The 15,079-nt window shown below is 34.7% G+C and overlaps 1 long non-coding RNA gene across 4 annotated transcripts; it reads right to left on the bottom strand.

Moving 5' to 3' along the window:
- Positions 1-905: 905 nt before the first annotated feature.
- On the bottom strand, positions 906-7,036 carry LOC112040940 (uncharacterized). 4 transcript variants are annotated; one of them, XR_010627743.1, is made up of 7 exons: positions 5,188-7,036; positions 3,770-4,668; positions 3,508-3,639; positions 3,306-3,358; positions 2,440-2,587; positions 1,520-1,585; positions 907-1,277 (listed from the first exon to the last, which is right to left on the bottom strand). It is a non-coding gene; the product is annotated as an uncharacterized LOC112040940 (long non-coding RNA). The 4 variants fall into 4 exon arrangements; XR_002886123.2 differs by having other exon boundaries at positions 908-1,277; positions 3,770-3,893; positions 4,342-7,032; XR_002886121.2 differs by having other exon boundaries at positions 906-1,277; positions 3,306-3,399; positions 3,770-7,033.
- Positions 7,037-15,079: the final 8,043 nt, after the last annotated feature.

Raw genomic sequence — 15,079 nt, 5'->3', positions numbered from 1 at the left:
TTGTTATCTTATCCTACATTTTTCATAGAAATTGGACAAGCGACAAAATGCTGGGGTTTATGCTTTCTTATGGTTTTTGTTTTCATAACATATAAGCACTGCTCAAGCAAGCCGGTCTGTTTGGCTTTGTTGGCAATTTATTTCCTTAACATAAAATGCATTTTTTTTTTTACCAAGAAAATAGGAGGAGCTTATTGTGAATTATGTTGTCTTGTATATGTATGTTTTCTGAAGGTATCAGTTGGAGCTATGACAGAAAGCGTTGGAGGAGAATATTACTGTATATTTGGGACAGGTTGTTGGAAGACCCACATTCACAAGCTGGGTCACTTGATAAGGAAGCCCCAAAAATAGCACATGTATTTTTTGCCCCTACGCCTAAGGTGGCTCTAGTTCAGCAGGTAAACTACTATTTATCATGTTGGTTTGTAAATTGAGGTTCGGCTTTGGGGTTGTATTTAAGTTTGAGACAATCTTTGTAGTTTAAGCTGGTACATTGCACAATAATGATGTGGTGTGCTCCTTGGCTTGGCTGAGGTGGTAGGTGTGCAGACCATGAGAAGGGGGTTGTGCTGTTGGTTTTTAGTGCTTATTTATGCAAATTTTAATCGTGATTTTAAGAAGGGGCTTTTTGATTCTGCATGCTTCAAGATATTATTTTGAGGGTTTAACTAACCTTGATGACTTTTGAAACAAATTCCCTCAAAACGGAAATTTCTACAGCCTTCGTGACCCTTGAACTGAAATTTCAACAGCCTACATAACCCTCAAAACAAATGTTTTATCTTTATCAAGGATTGGCAACCATTGAAAAAATTAAAAGGGAATAAAGAACAATAACCTTTTTTGAGGGCCTCCCAACCCTCAAAATAAGGTTTTTCTCTTTAAAAAAATAAAAACCCACAGCTATGCACGTAGACTTTAAAGAACCACATATTAAAAAATCTATATTATACCAAAGCACAAATATCAAAACAAAATTCAATTAGCTTTCCAAGTTACTAAATTCTTCATTCTTGAAGTTTATGTAGACATTTTCATATTAACATAAAGGAATTTAGTATTTTAACTAGATAAAGGAGAAAAAAAAAGGAAGAAGAAGAAGAAGAAGAGAAATGAATCAGTACAAGAACCATGCATGATCAAAATCCTAATCTTAATATTATTCTATTTCAATGCAAAACAACCTGATGTACTAATATTTAAAAGATCTCACATAAAGGATTCTGCCTTCTCCTGGTACTTTTCAGAGACTGATGCATAGCCACCAACTTTCCCTTGCATTAAGAACAGCAGGAAATAGACAAACCAATTAATCATGCACTTGTTAAATGGTTGAGGTGTTTGATTGAAAAATTGTCATACAATGAAGTCCATATTGACATGTGATTTTCAAAATGTAACATATTTTTGAAAAAGCAAATAAATGATGCATATAAATTACTGTACCAATTTAAACTATCATTAACACACAAGTACACACACTTACCCACTCTGTTTTGAACTTAATAAGGCTTACCATTTGTACTCCAAATTCTTGCTTGCCCCCATCGTACGAACTTGTTGCAAGTAGTGTTCCATCACCCTGCATAAGGACAGGCAAAAGTATCACAAATTTTTCATACAAAATGGTGACAACATCAGCAGGAGCCTTTGGTACCATCAAAATAGCATCTCGAAAGTGCATTTCTTGCTTTTCAAGAAGTACATTAATATATATATATATATATTAGTAATGCAAAAGTACTGCTATGTACAAATGCACATTCTTATCATTCACACAAAGGAGGGAACTGTTCCCTCTCCACATTGATGTGGAATACCAAATACCTAAGATGTTACTAACTCATGCTGTATGTAAGAAAGGTGCCACCTCTATTATCTTTTTGGGTGTCCTTTCCTGCCTGATTGATACAGTTAGCACTGAATCTTTGAAATTAATGCCGTAGCATGATTTCAAACAGATAATACAATCTAGAATGGTGAGACAATAACATTGGTTCTATTATTGTTGTTGAGCCAAAACACTTCCAATGAAAAGTACATAATGAATAATATGTATCAGATAATGAAATGACTATATTAAGTTTTTATAATTAAAATCATTTCCATATACATGAAATCAACATGGACCATGCTAAATTCTTGGCAGTTAGGCACTCTTCTAGCGTTGGACTATTTCATTCTAAGCTTCAGAAGCAAGGCTCTCAGGAGATAATTCCAATCCAAACCAAGTATCAAACCTAAAAATAAAGCACCATATTGTACAGAATAATAAAAGACAACAAGTTGAAAGCTAAGCTTTAAAAAAGCACATGCTTATGACATGCAAACTTTGAGAATATATTTGATAGTATAACTAAACGATAGTGTGGGTTCAGCCAGAGCATAATTAGCAGCTATTATGAACTTAAGTCAGAATAGTGAGATAAAACTCACATTCCAATCAAGTGTGGTGACGTCTTTACTCTTCTCATTTGTTCTACCCTTAACATGTTTCAGCACCAGCACGTTTAAAGGACCATTAGAAGTAGATCTTGAGCTACCATCCACTATTGTCCATATACGAGCTGTTGAATCTCCGGATCTAGAAGTTTTATCAGGCATACAGCCAAAAACTATTAAAATTCACAACCTTAAATAATGTTACCATACCATAACAAAAACTGATCTGAAATTCCAGGAATTACAATGAAATTAACACATACAATATGTTATACTTCTTAGTTGCCAAATCAAAACAGATGATCATTTCATTCAAAATTAATGATGCATTCAACTGCATTTCTATACTAAAGTCTACTTCTGAACAATATAATGATCTGCAGTAATATGACTTAATGCAGAAGCTGATATAATCACAAAAGAAATCCTTAGAAAACCCTATTTGCTCCAGTAAAAAATAAAGCAATTCTCAGGAACCCTTCATAATGATTTTGCTTCAATTGGAAGATCATATCCAATGTGGAACCTGTAATTCACTACACAAAAGGACTAAGATGTAGGAAGTCTGTAATGCAGCAATAACAAAAAAGGATCACAATATGAAAACGCATCAAATTAGTTGACATGAAAGATGCATGTATCAGAATATACATAAGATGTTTAAAATAAGTTATAGATACACATGATGAACCATCACACAAGAAGTATGTCATTCAACAAAGAAATATTTAGCCTGATGCAAGAAGAGAACCAGTTGGACTCCATGCACAAGCACATACCTGAAGGAAGAAAGGAAAATCATTATGAGGTGGGCGAAGGGGGGACAAAAAAATGCAGAAAGATTGGAGACATGTTCAAACCTCTAAAGTACGTCCTTCCAAATTGTCACATCAGAACTGGGAATTTCACATGCCTGAGAAGTCAAGGTTGTAGAGATATCCATTAGTTCTGGTCCTATAAAACACATCCAGAGAGTTTTATACTTCATGGTTGGTATAAAGGATAATACAAAGAGAGGTCAAGAAAACAGAGAAAATACTTTCAATGCCAATGTAAACTTACCTACAGATACACCATTATCTTCAGGTTTTACAATAACTTTATCCTCAACATCTGTAACCATTTCTCTGTCAGTGTGATCCTCATGTTGTTTTTCTCGCTCCTTATCCTTTTGTGCCCTCTCCTTGTCCTTTTCTACCCTCAATAATTTTTGCACAAACACCACAAAAATTGACTAAAGTGGTACTACATATAAGTTATTCAAAATAGTAATGGCAATTAACATATGACTATTTTTTTCACATGGTTTTTTTACATTTTTTACCTTGTGGTACAGAAAATTGATGGCCCCAAAGCTAGAATTGCAGATTACTTTGATGTGTTCGCAGGGACAAGCACAAGAGGTCTTGTGACTACCATGCTAACTGCACGTCGCTTTTTTATTCTCTCTGAAGTCATTCTCTCTTATCAATATCATTGTCTAATTCACATATGATTCTGTAGGCTATGCATATCTAGTACACAACTAATTTCAACTCAAATCAGCTATACCTTTATTTCCATTCATTAGGATCAATTATCTTCTGGATGCAACCGGTTAAAGAGTCAATAATCAATATCACTACTTAACAAAAAAAAAGGGAGATATCAGAGAACCAGTACCCTGACCAGACTGGATTTTCTTTGTGCATAAAAGGGCCTTTGAGTCACCAACATTGGCAATAAAAAAAGGTATAGAAGATGTTGTTAACAATATAAACACGTTTTGATATATGCAGGACACAAATAACACAGGATGCCTATAATCTTATCCTATTATGGCCATGCCAAAGCAATAGAGTATATGTATATATTCACTCAAAGTAAATTGCTTAATCAATGCAACAAGCAACATACCTTCTGTACATAGGCATTAATCAAGGCATTGTACATTGTGGAGGGCGGCTTCAACCCTGCAGACTTCATAACATCCAAGCACTCAATCGCGTCATCAAACCTCCCCGACTTTCCATAAATATCAACCAATGTCGTGTATGTAACCACAATAGGCAATAACCCCTGACTCTGCATCCTCCCAAATAAGCCCTTCACATCCTTCCACCTCTGCTGCTCCCCAAAACAACTGATCATAATATTATACGTCGTAGTACACAGCTTATGTGGCACTGTGCACAGCTTAAGGTGATAGCACTTTTATTGAATCACCGCCATTAGGAACTGTGCCTCCTGTGCCTGCAAAAGGCACGTTTCCCAAACGCACATCTTCTGAATTTGTTAAGCAGTAAGAGTTTGATGCAGCTACAGCTTGCATCTGTCTAAACTGCAACTCATATGTACATCGGTCAAAACACAACAGCTACAGCGGGTAATGTTAAAAGTTCACGTAAGAGGCACATGTCAGATTAAGTGTGCTAGCCACATGTGTTTTTATCTGATTGGCTGTTTGTAAATAAGCTATTTACATTCTGTTTTTCTTGTATAGCGGCTAGATTTGGATTAGTTACAGAGAGAGTTAGATTAGTTCTCTCTCTGTTAATTCTAATTAAAGTAAGTATACCGATAGAATTCCTATCAGTTTATTGAGAGTTTCTCTTTTAGCATGGTATTAGAGCTCTATTTGTGCTACCACTCTGCACCCTTAGCGATGATAGTCACTCCACAAGTACAAAGTTCTTGTGGAGTATGGGGGCAAGGGACGTAAATCATAATATTGTTTTAATTTCTTTATGTGGCATTGTCTGCTTAAAAGTTGCTAATATTGATTTGTAATAGACAACATGCTGCATAGCCACTCTTGGAAACTGTATACCATTGGAAGCATTAGTTTGTGAGCCAAATTTTATTATATACTTTTGACATTCTACTTTAAAGGTTAAATCCTTTAATTTGATACTTGTTTGCAGGTAAAATATCTTGGGGAGGATGGAGAGAATGTTCCTATTGCTGGTGATGTAGCTATATGCTCTCCTTGGGACCTTTTGGTTAGCGTTTTACTTAAAATGACTGTCACTGACATCAGTTTTACATTACTAGTGGTACCAATACTTTTATGTTAGAGATCTCTCATGTCTACACCATGTACTTGACAGTTGTCATGAATCAAACTCTTTCCCCTCTTCCATTGAGTAAAACATTGTCCTGTTCTTCAGATTTTTCCCTACTATAATCTCTCAACAGGTTATACTTTTATGTGACACACTTCCCTTTGCCCATCTCCACAGTAATAAATAAAATGGCCAACAAGAACAATAGAGTGCAATTGGTATGGAGTCTAAAGTTTTTCTTCTTTGTTTCCCTTTCCTCCTTTTGTGTGCATGCGTCTTGTAGGATCCTAGATGATGGCTTTAATGACTGCACACATATTCTTGGAGGAAAAACATTCTAAGGTGTGCCAGCCACAGACTCAGTTATTGACAATTCAATCTTTAGGCTAACAATTTCAAACGTGTTATTTTTCATCCAAAATCCAAATAGCAAAATCAACCAATAATTTAAGCTCAAATCAAACCAAAATGTACAAATCAATCCCAAAATCCTCTCCAATACATCATTCTTTTTCTACAATATTTAGACAACCAAACAGATTCTCGAATGAATCAAAGAAATTTAATAGAACTCAAATTTCAGCACAAGTTAATGGTTAGGGATTCAAGCTAGAAAATTTACCAATTGAAAACACCAATAATAAAATTATAAAAAATAAAAAATAAATAAAAAATAAAAATTTTCAACAAAAAAAATCTCAACAAAACCCATACAATACAAACTCATTTATTTTCCTAAGATTTCTCAACAACCAAACAGATTCTAAACGAGTCCAAAGAAATTTAATCGAGCTCAAATTCCACCACAAAGCTAATGAATTGAGCTAGAATTTCAAAGCAATTGAAATAAATATAACTGTTTAAATAAATAAAAACCCAAACAAAGCCTATTCATTTCAAACAATTTCTCCAAATACAGAATCCGAGTAAATCTAAAGAAATGCAATGAAATGAAAAGCCGTAGAAGATCGTACCTAGTAGAATCGGATATAAGTGTAATTTCCAAAATTTCTCAGGAAACAAACAGAGAGAGACAGACCTGTAATCGGAAAATGGGGTGGTGAAGATGAGATAGCTGACCACCGCAATGGCTCGCTTGTCGTCAGAGATGAGATAGCTGACCACCGCAAATCAGCCCGTCTGAGATGAGATGAGCTCCGATCTTTGAGTTTTTTGAGATGAGCTCAGATCGATTTTGAGAGAATTTTCTGAGATGAGCTCCGATTTTGAGAGAATTTTCTGATGGTGTGAGCAGTTTCTGAGTGTGGAGCGTGAAAAAAATGAGTTTTCCCTTTTGTATTTTAATTTTGGACTTTATTTCAAGGGTTGGAAATTTTGAGATATCTTCTATCAAAGGTTGCCATAGGATGTTGAAAAATGCTTGAATTTGGAGGTAAAATTAGCGCTGGAGTGTAAAAACTAGCCCTTCCGAGGGTTGTATAGGTTTATTTCAAGGATTTTAATGACCCTCGGAATAAAGCTAATCAAACTTAACCATGCGCTCCAATTTTTAGTGATGGTTTCGGCACTTTTTAGTCAACCCTTGAGAAAAGTGGGTTGAAACAAGTCAAGTTTGCTGTAGTGGTCACACGTAATGATTTTCATAGCTATCAAATTATCTCTTCATCAAATGCACCACCTCTTGCCGTTGTAGTTAGCAAGATCTAGCAAATCTAAATGCTTTAATGACTGCATGCATCACTGATTAATGCTGTAGGATTGTAAAATAATTAAAATTTGTTGGATTGTTGACAATGGTTGCAGTTACTATACGAATGCTTACATACCTAAGGTATACAGTATTCTCTTAACTATAACAGAAATTTGGCCTTGGCCAACTTTAACAGAGTATAGTGTTTTTGACATTTCTTTTTTGGGCTCAATAAGTACTTACACTATATTATAGTGATGTGCGGTTACCTGTAATCTAATTTTTTTGAGTTTCTTGCTTGTGTATTTCTCTACATTGAACTGCATTCTCATTTTATTTTTACATCAAAATGTTGAAATTTGAAGTTGCTTGCATTTCAGGATCCAGTGACAAAACATTGGAAATTGTGATGTATGAAAATGCAGGAAGTGAAGCTGGAGTCTAAAAGGTTTTTGTATTCTGGTTTTATTCAAGTGAATTTGTAGAATTACATATGGTGTTTTAATATAATCAAGAGATTCTATAATGTAAATATGGTGCTAGAGGTGTCTTTTGGAAGATTGACAATTGTCGAACTTCATCATTTGTTGTATTCTGTATTGTGTGTCTGCACACAAATTGGTCTTCCATTTAACGTCATACTATACCTGGTCTGTTTTCAGATTCAGTAGATTGGCTTATGTCTAAAATGCGTGAACTTAAAGGCTCTACTGTTGCTGTGGACTCAGCCACTCCAGAAGAGTGCTATAATTTAATCTGCTTCTTGTATTTAAAATTGAATCTGGTCTCTCTTAAGGTGATGGTAGACCTGCATGTTCCACTTGCCATAAGTTGTCTATGCAGATATTGGCAGCAGGCTATTATCTTTGTAACGCTTGGTTTGCATTTCCAAAACTAACTGATGGTTTTTATGTTACTAATCTTTTTTTCTCTTGAATTTATTTATTATTACTTTCTTTACTGGGCCACATGACATCTTTCTTTGTCCCTGTATATTACAAACTCAGGAAATTATAAGCTCAGATTTGACTGTAGTTGAACAGCCTCTGCAAGTTTGCATAGTTTGTGCCATATATAGATATACAGTCTTAGAGTTCCCTTTTGAACAAAGCTAACATAGCAATTTTTTTTGTGCCGACAGTTTCGCAATACATAATGCCTTTTGGATTGTTGCTATATACAGAGTCAGATTGATCAGTGGGAAGAAGAGTTCAAATGGGCTATACAAGCCACGCAAGGAAGCGGCTTTGGACCTACGCTTCAAAAGTAGCCAAGGCTGCCAATATCTAACATATAGACAGAAAATCAGATATGCCATGCTCAAAATTTTAAAGACGAAGAAGCAAATTTCAAATCCATAAAGGATGTAGGACTTGCTACTTGGGCTACCTTTTTTTTTCTTTTCTTTTTTAACATGAACAACGATTTCATTTATGATTGAATACAAAGCCTCCATAGCAGGAGCAGGTGAATCTTCAATCCAAAAAACATTTTCAGAAATTAGAGTAAATATATTATTAAACAATATTGAAAGTATAAAATTTGACCGTGAAGAAATTCAAGTAACAATAATGTGTTTGGTTTGATGGAAACTGATTTCCAGAAAATATTTTCCGCATTTACAGGCATTTAGAGCCACTAAAAATGTTGGTCAACCGAAAATTGTTTACATGTTGACAGTAAAATAAAAGTACGTATGGCAAAAATTGGTTAAGCTTTCATTTTCCATAAACTATTTTCCACTTCACTCAAATCTCATCAACCTAACCTCCACCCCCTAACCCCACTGTCTGCCACCCAATCACCACCCCCACTGTCCACTGCATTTAGGCTTGAAATGTGAGATCACGGATTTAGGAAGTTGCAGTCCACCGACCAAGCTAGCCAGCACACTCTGTCCACGCTGCCTAGTGCCATGGAGGAAAAGAAGGGGAAGACGCCAAATGGTGAGAAAGTGAAGAAAAAATATATATAGAAAATGATGTAATGGATTAAAATATAAATTTACATAGAGTACAAATAAATAAATAAAATTTAAGCGAAACAATTACACAAAATACACAACCCTCTATCAACCGCTGATATACAGGCTGTTAATTTCCATTGCATGGGAGCTTCAATAATTGGATCAAGGGTTGTTAATTGCCATTGCATGATTTAAGCGAAACAATTACACAAAATACTCAACCCTCTATCAACCGCTGATATACAGGCTATTAATTTCCATTGCATGGGAGCTTTAATAATTGGATCGAGGTTTGTTAATTTCCATTGCATGGGAGCTTCAATAATTGGATCAAGGGTTGTTAATTGCCATTGCATGAAAGCCTCAATAATTTGATCTCACAAAGCCGCAGGTTGCCTCATTGATGGTGGAGATTTTTGTTGTATTGTGTCTGAGATGAGATCTCACCAAATATGGTGGGAGATCTTGCCAAATTTGGCCACCGACATGATCATCGTCAAATCTCAAATGAAGGGTGCATCTTCGTCAAGCCTCAAATGGAGAGTGCTGGCACACGACAATTAATAACATATGGAGAAGGGAGGCGAAGAGAACAGTGGATATAAATGATTGTTCCTACGAATATTTTATTAACACTGGCCGAAGGAGAACATTCTATTGGAATTAATAGATCCATCACTGGCTAAACAATTTTTGAAAAAGCATATGGATAATAAACACAATATAACAGGTTTTGTCAGGTTGCTCAGAAAAATCTTCCATCAATTCCAACCAAAAAGCGTTGTATGATATTGAACTTTCTACATTTTTTTTATGTTGGAAATTCTCTCTTTCAAAGTAAATCCAATAAAGAACATATAAACAAGGTATAGAAGCTAGGGATGCAGGGGGAAGGGCATCAGAACAATACAACGAACCGCTAGAAGCTTCGAGTCAGCCATCTTTTGTTAGAAATCAACACTAACTCTCTTGTCTTTAGAAATTTCTAGAAACTTCTAGAAACTCCTAGAACATCTCACACATTCTCTAGAAAATTCTCTTACATTCCGAAAATTTCTCCATGATGCTCTTTCCGGATTTCTCTAAGAGATATCTCTAGAGACTTCTATGTAGAAGTAAAACTCAGCCACATGTTTATAGAGTAGTCTAGAAGGTTAGAGAATGGCATTCATTTAATGCCAATAAAAAGGAAGATGCTAGAAGCTTCAAGTTGGTTTCCTAACCAACATACACCTAGTATAAATAGATGTGGTGGTGTGTGAGACTAGTGTGAGACTAGTGTGAGACTAGTGAGAGGGGTGTGAAGTGAGTGTCATAAAGCACCAAGTGAGAGATGCGTGAAGTTGTATGAGAAGGTGAAGTGTGTGCCATAGGTAGCAAGTGTGTAGAGTGAATTAGAGTCAAGAGCTAGTGTGTGTAGGCATCTAGAAGTGAGGTGTGTGCAAGTGTATTAATGCAATAATAGTGCTTGTAAAGTGTTGTAATTCAAAGAGTCAAGTTTTTAATAAAAACTGTTGGTTCAGTCTTTTATTTAACAATCTAGTGTCAGAACTTCCGCTAACTCAACATCTTTGCCCGAAAGAAGAAAGGCATGACGGAAAGCAACCAGCAATGGAACAAATTCCTTGGAAACAAAATAAATTCTTCAATAACAATAGCTTGAACTATTGTTAGCTTGGTGACGATTAATAAGTGGACAGCAATGTATGAAAATGCAGGAAGTGAAGCTCGAGTCTTCAAGTTTTTGTATTCTGGTTTTATTCAAGTGAACTTGTATAATATATATATATAGTGTTTTAATATAATCAAGAGACTCTATAATGTAAACATGGTGTTTGAGGTGTCATTTGGAAGATTGACAATTGTGGAACTTCATCATTTGTTGTATTCTGTATTGTGTGTCTGCACACGAATTGGTTTTCCGTTTAACCTATAGTATGCCTAGCCTGTTTTCAGATTCAGTAGATCGGCTTATGTCTAAAATGCATGAACTTAAAGGTTCTATGGTTGCTGCTGACTCAACCACTCCAGAGGAGTGCTATAATTTAATCTGCTTCTTGAATTGAAAATTGAATCTAGTCTCTATTATGGTGATGGTAGACCTGCATGTTTCACTTGCCATAATTAGTTTATATATTGGCAGTAGGCTATTATATAGGAGTAATGCTTCGTTAGCATTTCTAAAACTAATTTCTTCCCCAGCTGAAAAGGAAAAACAACGTAAAGAGATAAAATGTGCTGTCTGGTGATGATTTAAACTGGTTTTAAGAAGTTGCTTGGATGCATAAGAGGCTAAGGGCTTGTAATTTTGGTAGAAGCAAAATGTAATTTGCTTTTTGCAATTCATTGGCTCTGCCACTGATTTTACTATGAATACTATGATATCTCTTCCAACCTATGTTATCATACAATATCAACAAGCAACAAGGCAAGTCCTGAAAATGTTGGACCTGGACATGGCATGATGCAAACTCAATTGATTTTTTAACTTTTAGGTCCTCAATTTTGGTTTAGAAAGTGTCCCAATAAATCAGAGGGAGTTATTGAAGAACACATGTTCACGTGATCACAAGCTATATAATTTTACCCCTTGCATTTTTTTTCCTTATAGTCTGAAATGTTACAACACTAAAATCAATGGGCGCCCCAGCTCATGCTTATTGAATTATGAGCTCGCGGATCATTTTTCTCATAGTAAATTAATGTACTTGATATTGTAGGGGACATCCTCCTGAAGCCTTTGCTTATATGATTTTGGATGTAAGAAAGTCCACCTCATAGTTGAACTTATGAATTTATTGCCCAGTTGTCAGAAAATGCTTTTCTTTTTCGTTTTTTCTTTTTTTTTTTTAGAGGAAAATTACATTTCAAACTCTATAAATTGAAATTCATTCTATTCACACCATCATGCAGGGACGGAGTTATGTATTGACCAAGGGGGGCTCTAGCCCCCCTGGCCTCATGAGATTTTCCTTAGTATTAGTGGTATCAACGAGTGTCTTTGCCACAACTGACTTGAGTTTTTGGTAGTGTTTGAGTGGCTTTGCAACAACTGACTTGATTAGTAATAGAAAATTAATAAATAAAAGTGGTGATTAGACCCAAAGAGTGATTGTCTTTCACCCAAAAATAAAAATTGTGAAGTGGTGGACCGCAAACTTCTCTTCTTCTTCTTTTTTCTTTTTTTGGTCTTATTGTCTTGGTTTTAATATGAGTGATTCTAGAAACATAAATTATTTCACAACATTTTATCATAATTTCTCAACAAAAAAAAAAAAAAAAAAAAATAAACATAAATTATTTCACAACATTTTATCATAATTTCTCAACAAAAAAAAAAAAAAAAAAAAAAATTGTTACAACTTTGGTATAGCAAATTGTGAGTGGTTGTCTATTATCCCTTACACATGGACTAATCATTTTTCTTCACTACTCACACATTGCTACATCACAATTGTGGCGAAAAAGTCGTGTAATACTTACTTTTTTTTCCTAATTTATTTGCTTGAGGTCTATTTTTTCTTTGTCAGTTTCTGATTTGGGTCTGCATTGAACACTCATTTAATATCTTGTTTAGCTTTGTCAGTTTGTGTTGATTTTTATTTTTTTTCCTATTTTCTTTTATTTAGCAAATATAAGTAGTTTTTATAGTTAAAAATAGGATTTATAATAAAATTGAAGATGATTTTTAGACAAATTTCTGTAACATTTTGTAATGATTTTTGACATTTAAAAGAATGCCAGGTTCTCTTTTAATAAATAATTATATTGCGATGTATTTAAAAATAGTTATTTTGTGTCTTTTGTTGTTGGCATTTTGTTAGCACAAAATGAATGTTAATTTAGATTTTTATGAGATTTTTATTTTTTATTTTTTTTATACTTTGCCCCCATTTGATTGAACTTCTGGCTCTGTCCCTGCTATCATGCATACATAATCAAAAAAGGCCGCACTCACATTCTACCAAGTAGACCCTCAAAACAGAACAAACATTTCTTTTCTGTTCCATGATCCTAGGTTCCAGAGAGCATGAGGGTAAATAAAACTTGGAAAGGGTACGCTTCTCTCAAAGCACATATAATATACTATTAGAAAGGTGTGTCGCTATCAGTAGATGTTATCATATATGTTCAAATGTTGTACTCCTAATATTGCTGGTAACTTCAGAAATGCTTCTTGTTGGCCTTGGGCTTAATTGGCACTCATTTGGATGCGATTAGCCCAGTATCAAAGAAAAGAACCTTATAAGTTCCTTGTGCAAAGTGGTTTGGAAGCCTACTATATCTATCACATTTGGTCTCAAAGAAACTCAAGAATTCATGGAGGAGAGGTCAAAACAGAGGAAATCATAGTGAACCGTGTGAAAAAAGATGCTAAGTTTAGGGTGATGTTTAAAAAAAAGTGGCTGCAACTCTATCCTAAACAGAGTTGTCATAACTGGGTTGTACCTCATTCCATCCTTCATGACCTTTGCTTAAAAGTTTGCTAGTAGCTGGGTTTATGAGTGGTTTTTTTGTAAAAACAAGATTTTGGTTATGATTGGCACCAATCTGATGCTGTAGTTTAGTCTGATGTTGGGATGGGGCAGCACTGTTTTCATGCAGTGGACTAGCTGAAGTCTCAGTATTTCAAAAATTTCTCTTTGTATTGATTTATTTCATATCAACAGAAATTTCTGAATTATTATTCAAAAATGATAAAAGGACGTTCAATGCCTTTTCTTTCTTTTTTTTTGTGTGGAAGCAATAATCTTTGAGCCTTTTGAGTTTTGAGGCGTAAGGAGAAGCACCCAAAACAGACACTTACACCATTTTGATAGGAAATATAAAAAGTTATCAACAAAATTAATTATTTATCATTTTTCCGTAAAATGTTTTTAAAAATAGTTCCTAAACCAATACTCTTAGGACATTCGTTAACATAATAATATACTTAACATTGTTATAAAATTCTCCTTAAACTAAGGTCACAACTTAAATTAAGGCCAGGTTCAAAATAGCTTCCCAACAGTAGATTCCCTCCCGTCTCACAATAGAATCAGTCTTCTTACAATTTATACTTGGGTACCAATAAGTATAAATTTATAATCAATGCAAATGTGCAGACTTCCATGAATCCTTATTCACAAACTCCCATTCAAAGACACCTAGTTTGAACAAGAAGATTCCTAGTATAAATCTATAGCTATATGTATCTAAAAATTGAATCGTAGCATTTATTGTTGTTACGCTCCAGTTAAGCCACATCAGTGTCCACATCATTATTATTTTTCTTTCCAATTTTCCTATAAATTTTTTTAACATTCATTTATTTTTTAAACATTTACACTTTCTCCAACCTTTCTCCTTCTCTTACATTTTTATCTCCCCACTACCCTCTACTTTAATATCACTATTCATCTTTTCTTTCATCTTTTTTTATTTGTCTCTTGTTATTCACTCCCTTTTACTATAAATTTGTCATCTGTTAGGACATATGTAGTTCACTTGTTAAGAACATATGTCATTCTTTTATGTAATTGGCTAAACTTTTGACAAAACGCACTTTACTTGTATTTGGGTAAATCTAAAATGTGTTGAAATACTTCAAGAAACCATGTTTCAAGATTAAGTGTTGAAGCCTTCAAGTCTATCCAAGAAAATAAGCTGAAAGTGCAAGTTTACTAAAGCTCGACAACTGGCTCGATAGCTAGCATGTGTCGAGGTTAAGCAAGCTGCTCAAGCCCGTGTGTTTAACACCTACTCGACAGCTACTCGACAGCTTCTATCTGTCGAGGTTTATAAAATCAGAATTTCTAATCTGATTTCTTGGGATCTGTGAATGTGTCTTTGGGCCTTCTTTTCTCCTAACCCTAGACATATAAAATGATTATTTTAAGAGCCGTCAACAGGGATACAAGTTGCATAAGCATTGAGTAAAGTCTATTCAAGCAATTTGTGACCGACGACAAAATTTCGCCCTAGTTCATCTCT

Source organism: Quercus suber, unplaced genomic scaffold (genome assembly GCF_002906115.3).
Source record: "Quercus suber isolate HL8 unplaced genomic scaffold, Cork oak 2.0 scaffold_30, whole genome shotgun sequence".
Classification (NCBI taxonomy): Eukaryota; Viridiplantae; Streptophyta; class Magnoliopsida; order Fagales; family Fagaceae; genus Quercus; species Quercus suber.
Note: the sequence above shows the minus strand (reverse complement) of the source record. Positions and strands in the feature narration are given on the sequence as shown.